The sequence below is a fragment of the Monopterus albus genome, unplaced genomic scaffold (genome assembly GCF_001952655.1).
Source record: "Monopterus albus unplaced genomic scaffold, M_albus_1.0 scaffold187.1, whole genome shotgun sequence".
Lineage (NCBI taxonomy): Eukaryota > Metazoa > Chordata > Actinopteri > Synbranchiformes > Synbranchidae > Monopterus > Monopterus albus.
In genome coordinates, this window is record NW_018128067.1 from 125164 (window position 1) to 136428 (window position 11265).

At 41.4% G+C, this 11265-nt stretch overlaps 1 protein-coding gene across 1 annotated transcript in view; it reads right to left on the minus strand.

Moving 5' to 3' along the window:
• slco4a1 (solute carrier organic anion transporter family, member 4A1) overlaps positions 1–8803 on the minus strand; it is a 34708-nt gene extending 25905 nt beyond the window's left edge. Inside the window, 1 exon segment of the mRNA XM_020617233.1 lies at positions 8689–8803. The gene's annotated coding sequence lies outside the window, so the exon portion shown is untranslated.
• Positions 8804–11265: the final 2462 nt, after the last annotated feature.

Sequence of the window (11265 nt, forward strand, 5' to 3'; positions counted from 1 at the left end):
TAGTGGATGGGGAAGCGGTCGAAGGCAGGGCCCCCGACAGCCTGACCTCTGGACACGGAGACTAGACCGGGAGGAGGCCCCGGGGAAGTCCCAGGACACTCTAGAGGGACTATGTCTCTCGGCTGGCCTGGGAACGCCTTGGCATTCCCCCGGAGGAGCTGGAGAAAGTGTCTGGAGAGGGAAGTCTGGGCATCTTTGCTTAGACTGCTGCCCCCGCGACCCGGTTCCGGATAAGCGGAGGAAAATGGATGGATGGACCTGCTGGCTACCTATTGTCACCAGTCTTTACACTGTGGAAAATGTCAACTCATTTTAGCTAAAGTCAGCTAGTAAGCTATCCCTGTAGGCTGTCAGAGTTGCAGAGATTGTGATATTTTTGCAGTAGTTCATTTTCTTAATTGAGTATGGTAGGAAGGCAAGGTCTGCAACTGAAGTATTTTTGCATTGATTTTGTTCTAGTACTATCCATGAGCTATTATAACTGTCCTTCTGAATACATTTAACTAAATATTGCAGTTGATTTGCTAAGAAATAATGCTGAAAATTTGGTGCTTATAGGCCACCTTGTGATTTCTTCTTCTGAAGTGGTGACAGGGAAATTTTGGGTTTCCTGTTATTCCAGTAAAACTGTGAAGTTAGGGAATCAAGTGATTTGAATCATTTATCTGTGGGTATTGTCAGAAGCACTGAAAACTGTTAATTTGTAGTAAAGTTTTAATTTTGACTGTAGCAATTGGACCAGCGTTTGAAATAATCTATCTTTTTAGCACAGGGGTGTAGTTGATGTTAAGTTCTGACAGCCTGGGGAAAAGTTAAATAGTCTACATATGTTATCCGAAGCGTGTTTACTTTTAATGAAGCCTGTTTGGTTTGGGTGAATTATTATTGCAGTAACTGTCTCTATTCTAGTGGCTAGTGCTTTGGTGATAATTTTTAAATCTGGGCTAATAAGTGACAGAGGACAGTATCTATTTCAGAAGGATTTGGTTTGTGATCAGAGGAATATAGTTTGATATAAAAGACTTGAAATACATTGTTAAATATCCTCTGGATTATAAACAGTTTCACTTGTAGAGTCAAGTATGGATGTAATGATTGCCTTTTAATTTTTACATTGTAGTTGATTTGCCAAATATTTACCAGTTTTTTTACTATACCTAAAGGGTTCGTATTTGAGTTGCTGGATTAGGAATTTGTTAGATCGGCTCGAACACAGGGGTGAGCGAGTCACAAAAATATGACGGACCCAGGTGGCTGACTTCAGTGCAAGCAGTGCTAAGTTTAATTACAGTGAAATATAACAAGGAAATGACTAATCAGGTAGAAGTGGGACCGGGTTTCGAGCTGCAGAAGTGAATACAGTCAGTGGCTGAATGATGAGGAGAAGACCGGGCTGCGGATGCTGGGACTCACTCCTTGGCAGGTCGTAGTGGAAAGTACTGAGGAAGAACAGAGTTTGTACATACAGTTAGGAGACTGTGCATCGACCTGCGTGGTGGAGAAGGAGCCGGGTAGAGGAGGTCCGTGGTCCGGAGAAGCGACAGAGGCGAGGAGGAATGAAACAATGGAGCTAAAGACTGGAACAGAGCTAGGGCGACAAAACGTGAAGAATATAAAGCTAAGAACAACGAGAAACAAACGGGCCTGATGATACTAGAAAGAACTGGCAGGGGAGTGAACGTAGAGCAGGGAATAAATAGGGAGAACTAATCAGGTGCAGCTGGTGGTAATCAGGGGATATGAAGCAGGTGTGTCGGATAACGTAATCAAGATAAGGGAGCAAAAACAGAGTGAGGGGAGTGAGAAGGCAGGCGCAGCCGGGCAAACCTGACAGAATTGTGTTTCTATACAGTATATATATAATACTTTTGAGTTGAGTTTTGAGGTGGTTCAATTCATTCTGTACTCATTCAGTAGGGTTATTTGAATATGATGCTACCCCTGTCTTCTGTTATCTACAGGCTAGCAGTCACATTGCTAGCAGGAGTAAATATAAAATGGGGGGATAGACCTATATCAAAATATAAGTTGAATTTCAGGCCATAAACTGCATGAAAATGTCACAATTAATGAATTATTTTGTATGTAAGAAACAACATCAAGCAAGAAAAGTAGAGCAGGCTGAGGAGGGAACAGGTGCGTCTCCAGTTTTTCACATGAGGCTCTAATTATGTATTATTGTAGTTTGGAATAATAGGGAGGCATCAGTGTCAAAGTTATTCTCTGTATATTTTTGATAAATTACTAATTTAATTACTCTGATTATTTAAAGATTAGAGGGTTGCTTTGCTTCCTCTCCCAATCATATTTAAACCACCAAGAAAGACTCGCTTTCGCTTTTGTAACCCACCTTCCCTCCCCGTTTTTTCTGCATCTTTCTATCCTCTGTCTATCCCCTTTCACGTAGGGGGTCCACCAGAGCCCAAGAGCAGCGTGGATCCCCTAAGCCTTTCTCCCCCAAGCTGCAGTTCATAACTAAGTCTACACCAAGGACCATTCTTCTTTCATACACTGAGGGCAGGCCCTAGCTAGTGAACTACATTTACAATGTTGCTAGTGAGTTTGATTCATTTGCTTCAGGGCTTTTATTCCTTAAGTGACAGACCTTTTTCACAGGAGGCATTTTGAGTTGTTGCAGTAGAAGAAGCACAGGTGTAGCTAACAACAGTAACAATGGCTGCATTCCATTCAGTGTCCACCACGTTCCATTCAGTGTCCACCTTAAGAATGCCACTCAGCAAGCATGTACAGTGTAATATCATGAACCTGGAAATGGCTCACATAAATGGAATGCAGCCATCATTACTGTTATCAATTACACCTGCTATGATGTCAAAAGGTCTATTGCTGGCTCCATGCCTAGAGTTTTCCACAAAGCAGACATCCACACTAAACCTGGAGAGTATCTCAGGGGTGAACAGATTGAAAGATGTGTTGTGTTACCTTACTATATGTATATCAAACATCTTATGGTAACATACAGCCTACACAAAACCAGAGGAAAATTCTATTCTAACATCATGCATCTTTTTCATATCATTTCAAAGAAATTATATGTGAGAAGAATTTTAAATAAAGAGAGGAAGAAAAGAAGCTGTACAACCAAGATTTAGTTTGATTAAGGGCTTTTAGTCTCATCCTTCTTTCAGCTAAATGCTAACAGCAGCATGATAACATGTGCACAGCAACAATTTTTACAGATTAAGCAGTCATAATCGTAAAGTAATAATGATTATATCTTTTTTCTCTGTGTAAAAAAGGCAGGCTATCTGTACAAGATGCATACAACAGGTCTGGAAACCTGATTCATTTCATTTGTACTAGAGAAAATTGGTGCATCTTCTCTCATGATGCCACATAACAACCATGTTCATATGAGCACTGACATCTATTAAAATAAATGTTATAATATAAGCAGCAACAAAAGAAGAGGTTGTCCTCTTTTCATCTCCTCCTTCTGCTGCTAAAATGTTTCTCATGCCATTGAACAATCTGTCATTTTGTTCACCTGTGACCTGCCCTGAGGCACTTGGATACATCAATACACAAATTCGTGCAGCATACAGCTAGTGTACTAGCACCCAGCCAAGTTCAGTCCAGTAAATTCCAGTCATCCCAGTATAGCATCACCCATCTTACAGTAGAGCCCCACTGGGGAGTTAATGAGACAATGTAGCCACTGACACGGCAATGCTCTTCTGATTGGCTACAGCGTAGAGAGCAAACATCAACTGGTTCTGCGGGCCACCGACAGCACTGCTTGTTTAGCCCTCACCTCCGAAACATGTACTGTACTTTGCTTTCCACTTGGTAAACATATTCTAAAAAACAAAAACAAAGTGACAGTAACTATGTATTTGACTGTGGTTGGATAACTAGGCTATAAACAGAAAGAGATCATACAATTAACTAGAACCATTATTACAAACATGGACATTGTAAGATGTTATGTTAGTGTTATTAAAATAAAGGGCAACTGCTGACATGTCATGTGTCACATGCTCTGCGTTGAAGGAAGGAAGTAGTGCACTGACATAGACTCGTAACCAAAACAAAATGCTACAACCTCTACCCTACATTTTACAGACATGCCAGCACATGTGACCTTGCTGACTCCTGTTGGTTTTGAAATCAGCTGGAAGGCATGACCTAGAGAGGCAGCCGATAGGAGGCTTAGATTTCAGACATGATAACATAGTCTAAAAGGCAACTTGTCCAAGAGGAAACGTGCATGAGATGTGACCAAGAAAGCTGTAGGCAGTGCTCGGTGCTGTTTGCACTGCTTGAAGCTGCTCTTACTCTCAGTGATATCCCTGCCTTTGAAGGAATGATGGAGGATAATAGGGTGCAAAGGTGAACTAACTGTATGAAAAGTGTGTATTGCAAATAATAAAAAAGGGAGACAATGAAGATTAGTAGGTCACCACGAACACAAAGCTACAAAAACAAACTAAAGGAAAACCATGAAAAAAAATCATTTTAAAATCTGATCACGAATTTAAAAAAGCACTACAGATGCTCAAATTAAATCCCAGACTTAAAAGATACATATGCATCTTTAGGCTAGATGTGAAGGGAGGATGTGGGGACACAATCACTAAATCACACTTTCCAGGAACTCAGCTTCCTTCTCACACCATCACAAGAGCAGTGTGGCTGCTTCTGTCATCTCCAAGCTACTGTTTGTGTATTTGTTCAGTGAGCAGTATGATGGACAGTACTTTACAACTTTATTGCCATTTATCTCATCCACGTCATAATTGTATAATTTTCTAAACATTTTTCTTCCATTATTTTTTAGCTCAGTGTGACTGTGTGCTAAACGATCTTACAATCAAACTCAGTCTGAATTAGGTTAAATAAGGAACTGTATAAATAAGAAGACATCAATCAAAATCAAATCCATTCATTTAAGTGTCAAGTCCATCAGCAGCAGCCATTGGCAACCTGTGTTGCTCCTACTCTCATTTATTTAGCATTTTATTTTGAAACATTTGGGGGAGGGGGTTGCAGTTTTTTCTAAGTTAAGAGTAGGGCCCAGAGAAAATATTAATTACATTAGGGTCTTGCTTAAAAAAAACAAAAAAGAAAACAGAATTAAAATCAGATTTAGTGGCCAAGTCTGTTGAACACACTGGAGTATTGCATCATAAAAATATAAAATGAAATATAACATTTAGCCCCTTTCACACCCTGTCCACAATCATTCTTCTAATTGTTTTGTCGACTCATTTTAACAGGGGCAGTTGACTTGGCAGATAAATTGGAAATCTTAAGCCTTAAAAGTTGTATAACTGTGTTGGCATTTGAGTGAACAACACTTCATGTGGGCCATTGGTGAGTCCCTCATCCTGCTCTGGCCCCATCAGTTTCTGTGAACTGGGTCAGATCTTCTCTTCAGATTAAACTGCGTTAGTTCCGCACTATGCTTAGCACCACAATAGCAGAAGTCCCTGTGAAAATACTGCATTGTCTTTCAAAGTAACCTGATGTTCCACTTTAGGTACACCTCATGATTTTGCACTGCACTGCAACACTTGAAATCAGTGTAATATTTGACAGTAGGTTGACAGATTAAACAGCGTGTTCCAAATGTGGTCAGGAGCAAGAAACAACAAAATGAAGAGGAGGCGCAACCTTTGATTAGAAGACTCAGAGGTTTCTTATGGGTTTTACAAGAAATGCTGAATCATTGCCCTGACAGCCCACACACTGACATGCTGGCCTGTACTAGGATACAGCGTGTTCATACAGTGTACACTGCATGTCCTCAGACTGAGAATGAAGCAATGAACACCACAGCATCTATTTATGAGTAATATCAAGAAAACAGAAGCTTAGTGTGGAGTAGTTTAGATAGTTAATCAGTGATCTAATAGCTATAGTTATACACAGTATTAGCAATACCTTTGCCGCACGCTCCACAAAGCAGCATGATAAACACAGTTGACTGCTTATGACTGCCTTTATCAGCACTTGTGGGCTAGATTTCACCAAGGTAATATCCGGAAAGGGACAGTGACTATCTCCTAATCAGAGCCATGCTGCCTCAGCTGTGACCCGCTCTGAACTCTTCACATACATTTGAGAGTATCTTTAGACTGCACCATTAAAATAATTAACTTTGATATTTAAGAAATATGCCTATACACTTTCTATCAGAGTTAGATGGAAATATCAATACATTTTTCATCGTATTCATTGTACAGAAGTGTACATATAGTTGACACAGCAGCATGGTGGTTAATGCTGTCACCTCGCAGCAAGAAGGTTCTGGGTTTGAGCCCAGGCCAACCCAGGGCCTTTTGTGTTTGTGTGTGTGGAGTTTGCATGCTCTCCCTGTGCCTGCATGGGTTCTCTCCGGGTACTTCCTCCCACAGTCCAAGGACATGCAGGGTAGGTTGACTGGCGACTCTAAATTGCCTATACAAGTGAATGTGAGTGAGTGTGGATGTTTGTCTACATGTCTTGCCACAGAGTGGCGGCCTGTCCAGGGTGTACCCCACCTCTCGCCCAATGCCAGCCAAAGGCCACATTCAAACAGAGTTTCAAGGGTGTGAAAAAAACGCAACTCTCGCTATTCATTTCTATGGGGGCTTGCATTCACTGCAGCCGGCACCAGCACCACGGGGGGCTCTGGTGAAATGATGCAGTTGTGTGTGGTGAAAAAGTTGGATCTGGTTTAACTTTCACTACACTGGATGGTGACATCATCTGGGAAAGGCGCCACATTGACGAATCATGTATGGAGGACAATTGAGACGTGGATGTGCACAGGAGCAAGACTCTTTTGTTTACCTTGTTAGCTTAAGAATTTGCTACTATTCACTGTCAAATCTGAGCCACAATTAATATACCATAACAACACGCCATGCAAGTTTATTAGTGCTAGATGTTAAACTGTTTTTATCTATCAAGGCCAACACACTGGTGGCAGAACTGGTGCTAAGGTAGAGTAGGCTACGACTCATCACAATGTGGGCATATCACACCTACAACCCCTCACCCAACTGACCAATGCAGCCCCTTGTGTTGAGAGTTGTGTTTTTTATGTGTACAGAACCAGAGAACAGCAACGATGCCTCAAGGTGGTAAAACAGGTAGAATGGTGCAATGGCCTATCTCCTACACCTACCTCTCCACATATTGTCAGTCATGAAGGGGATATACTGTATTGTAAGTGTGTGAGTGTGCACCACGTGTATATAATGGTGAGTGTTGTCCAATTAATTAGCATTTAGAAAATAGAAGTCAAAGACAAATGTGAAGCAGCAGCAGTAGGAAATGTTTGTTTCATTAGTAGTAACTTATTACAGATCTCATACTGTCTTAGGAGAGTGCACAGTAAACAGTGAGCTCGTAGGATTAAATAGCCTACAGGCATTGTACAAGTAATATGATGCATGGGAACTGCAGACTCCGCCATTGTGTTCAGAAGTTGAAGTTAAAAGAAGTTAAACGGTTGAGATGAAAAATATTTGTAGCACTTTATCCATTTTAAAATACCAATTGTATTAATCATTAACCCATTAATCATGTCAATTTACAACCGCAAATCAGAAAAAGTTGGGACCATATGTAAAAATCACCTTTGCCACACAACCCCAGGCCATGACAGACCCTGGCTCTTGGACTGGTTCCTGGAAACACTCTGGATGGTCCTTTTCGTCTTTGGTCCGGAGCACATGCAGGGCGTCTACACACACAGTCGGAGTCGGAGGTTGACAGTTTGGGAATCCCCCTACACATTTTCTGCTGTGCGTGCCTCCTGCATCACACGGGGCCAGTCATGCACGCAGACGCTCTCAGGAGTATGCAGGTGTGGGTGTGTGACCACAGCAGCGCACACTTATTATATATTCATGGAAACAAAGCGTTCAACAGTAGACGACATGTAGAATACCACAGATGTCAACTGCTGGTCGTGCAGCCTATGCAGCCGAGTGCACGTAGACTTTCAGGAAGCCGCTGCAAGGCATTGTCGAATTTAACAGTCTACTCTAATCTAATATGACCACATAATTAGGGACAGTCTGGGGTCCCTCCCTGTGTGGGAATTCTCCACTAATGCAGTAGCCTACAGACGCAAGCGCCTGGGGAGAACATTTCGGCTGTGGAGACAGTGGATGATTAGGGATGATATTTTAGATTTTCGTCAGTGTGGCTGCAGGGAAATTCGACTCGCCAGTGAATGACAATACCAACGTATAACTGCAACGCACGAAAAAGCAATTCACTATCCTCAAATAATCATTCCATGCTAGCTCTTTTTAATGATAGGCGGGACATATGGGCATTGAAGGCTTCTCCGCTATTTGCTACGGCGCAGTATTGACCTGTATGGCAGAAAATACCCAAGGATTAGAGAAAGCTCCATGTGTCGGATTAATGCATCCAGATGCTGCTGATGAACAAACCCTTATTCATTTAACCTAAGCGTTGTAGAGACGTATGTAAACGATGAAGACGAGCACTACTGCCTAATGCCTGTGAGATCAGATTTCCAGTACTGATCGGTAAAGATGTTGGAGGTTACAGAGCAAGCAAAATGTATGTTAACCAGCCATTTCAGCCTTGGACATGTGGATACATATGGATATCCACGCTGCTGATGCTGAGCAGCAGACGCACCAAGCGCACACCCTTCAAAATCACCAGCAGCGTTACGCATGAAATAAATAGGCTTACCTTTTAATGTACGTTTATTAGTCCCGTTCTTCTCACATAATCTTCTGTTACTGTGTCGCACTTCCTGGGCACAGGTCTACAAATATAGTACATTCATTGTAACGCTGTAACGCTACTGCGCCCTCCTGGACAGCGGTTTGTAATGTAAGCGGTGTCCTGCTTTGTATGGAGGGTGATTGGTGTCACCAAAGAGGACTGGCTTGTATCTTCAGAACTGAAAAATAAAATAAAATAAAATACAGAATTGTATTAATTTTAATATACTTTATTCCCCTCTGATTGTTTAGCACAACCACAATTGGCCGACTGTCCCTCTGCCCCTCCCTGTATACTTATACCCACTGCAGCATTAAGTGTAACAACACTTTGCGCATACTAACACAAAGTAGTTCAGTAGTAGGCTGTATCTGGCCTCCTGTGAGTGTTCTTGAGTTATGGTTTGTTAATTCTGTAATTTACAGTACAAACTCAATTGAACAGTTGTTTTCTGATCTATTTGGTTGTCCCTCCAGGATAAACCCTTTAGTTAGAAAGACTACGGAGCTACTAAACACTGTGGAATAAACATGAACAGAAAAATGAAAAGAACATTCATAAACAGTTATCTGAATACATCACTTCCTAATACTAATCAGTAAGCCAAATTAACACTACTAATGACTAATTAAACATTATCCTGCTACCACATTTAAAAATAAAAAAAGAGATCAACTTTTATTACAGAGATAAACTTTTGACCTTAACAGAGCAATTCTACACTAAACCGACTCCCTACACTCTAAAAAAAACATGCTCGTAAGCACAATAAGTACTGCTTTAACTTGGCAAAACTTTTTAATTTTGCTTAGAACACACTGAAAATAAAACAGAGTCCTAGAAAGAAAGGATAACTGACAAGGTGATCCCCCTTCCCCCACACATAACACAATTTCAATTATACACATCAGTACTGTAAAACAAACAGCTTCAATAAACACTTTATGACAGCTTAACACAGGTCTTTACATCAAGACACTTATCTGGCAGACTCAGGCGAAAAACCCCCAACTAAACACATTAATCTTTGCAATCTTGGCTTCGTTTGAGTCATTTGTTTGACTTTCTGGTTGGGGGAAAGTTCCTGAGCGACCCCCAGGCCTCCTTCTGGATGCCTTTTGTGGGCGATCACCAACAAAGGGCCTGCACTGGATCTGAGAGCAAACAGAAACAGACATAGTGAGATTCACAAACATAAATTTAAAACATAACACATCTACAACATAAACATTAGTATTGTGATTGAACTATTGTGTAAATATCCAGTAATTTGCTCTGTAATATGCTGTAGTATATTTCCATTACACATAAACACACATAGATAATCTACTGAAATAAAATGTAAATGATCAAATGAAAATGATTAAATGAAAATACTCAGTAATGTAAATGACTGGATAATAAATGTGTAAAAATGATTATATGCAATTGATTTATATGTAATGTGAATATATGACGATGTGATGTGATGTCCATTGTCCTTCACTCAGCTCATCCTCTTGCTGTTTCACTCGGTCACCACCTGGTAGAGCTCTTCTCTATCTTCTCCTCTGATGTCCAGCCATTCCATTTCGAGCTCATCTCCAGCCTGAATCTGCTTCACTTCCTATGCCATCATTACCATCTGCCGTGATTTTCTTTCAACTGCTCTAAGTATCACTGACAGTGAGCTTCCTTTTAACTGGGAAGCTGGATGCAAGTTTGGCTTTGTACAGTTCAGTGTGTCCAGCTTCCACTGGTAACTACACCGGTCAGGACTCACTTTACCTACAGGTACAGCTCCCAATGCTTCACTTCTTTCTCCTATAGTCACATCTAATTCTCTACATCGCTGGACATTAGTCTTCCCCTCTGCTCTAAAGTTGGCCACCAGTTGGTAAGATGGTGAGCCCAGAAAGGATAGACACTCAGCCTTGCACCACGGCTGTGGATTCAAGTCAGTCTGTAAGACCTCACGACTACACTCCTTCCAAATGAACACTGTGTTCAGCACAAGCAATCTTTCTGACCTAGCCTTGGTACAGATGTAGCAATCTTCCTTCCCATTAAGCTGTCCTGCAAATTGAACACACCTGTACCAGCTATTTTTGTTCCAAACTGTTACCAAGACCATGCTCTTCCTCCTCTGCATAATCGTCCCACTGATCAAATGGCACTCCTTTTACCACTGGCCTAAACCATCAGCCCAGTCAGCCACTGTCCTGCGGACCCAATCTAACCTACTACTATTGGAGTTACCACCTGTTCCTTTAGGCTCAGCACTCCTCACAGCAGTCTTCCTTTTGTGTGGCTCAGTCACTTTCTCATTTGCTGTTGTCTTCCTTGTTGGAGCAATCACTTTAACTGGTGTCACTATCGTTTCCTCCTGGTTCAAAGCTGGTTTAACAGTTACAGCCGAAGTGACAATTTATCTGCTGTTTTGTACTGGTCCACTTGGGGGTTGCAGGACTACAGATTCTTCAGTTGCATTTGTCATTATGTTTATGACTCCATGTGACATAATGTCTCATTTCGCTGTCCCAATGGCAGTTTGAATCCTCC